The following is an 837-nucleotide window of genomic DNA, read 5'->3' on the forward strand; positions in this document are numbered from 1 at the left end:
GTTTTTATGGTTTTAGGTCTAACATTTAAGTCTTTAATCCATCTTGAATTAATTTTTGTATACAGTGTAAGGAAGGGATCCAGTTTCAGCTTTCTACATAGGGCTAGCCAGTTTTCCCAGCACCATTTATTAAATAGGGAATCCTTTCCCCATTTCTTGCTTTTGTCAGGTCTGTCAAAGATCAGATGGTTGTATATGTGTGGTATTATTTCTGAGGGCTCTATTCTGTTCCACTGGTCTATTATCTCTGTCTTGGTACCAGTACCATGCTGTTTGGTTACTGTAGCCTTGTAGTATAGTTTGAAGTCAGGTAGTGTGATGCCTCCAGCTTTGTACTTTTGCCTTAGGATTGTCTTGGCAATGCTGGCTCTTTTTTGGTTCCATATGAAGTTTAAAGTAGTTTTTTCCAATTCTGTGAAGAAAGTCATTGCATGATGGGGATGGCATTGAATGTATAAATTACCTTGGGCAGTATGGCCATTTTCACAATATTGATTCTTCCTATCCATAAGCATGGAATGTTTTTCCATTTGTTTGTGTCCTCTTTTATTTCATTGAGCAGTGGTTTGTAGTTCTCCTTGAAGAGGTCCTTCACATCCCTTGTAAGTTGTATTCCTAGGTGTTTTATTGTCTTTGCAGCAATTGTGAATGTGAGTTCACTCATGATTTGGCTCTCTGTCTGTTATTGGTGTATAGGAATACTTGTGAGTTTTGCACATTGATTTTGTATCCTGAGACTTTCCTGAAGTTGCTTATCATCTTAGAGGAGATTTTGGGCTAACATGATGGGGTTTTCTAAATATACAATCATGTCATCTGCAAACAGGGACAATTTGA

Source organism: Mandrillus leucophaeus, unplaced genomic scaffold (genome assembly GCF_000951045.1).
Source record: "Mandrillus leucophaeus isolate KB7577 unplaced genomic scaffold, Mleu.le_1.0 Scaffold983, whole genome shotgun sequence".
In the NCBI taxonomy this organism is placed as follows: Eukaryota; Metazoa; Chordata; class Mammalia; order Primates; family Cercopithecidae; genus Mandrillus; species Mandrillus leucophaeus.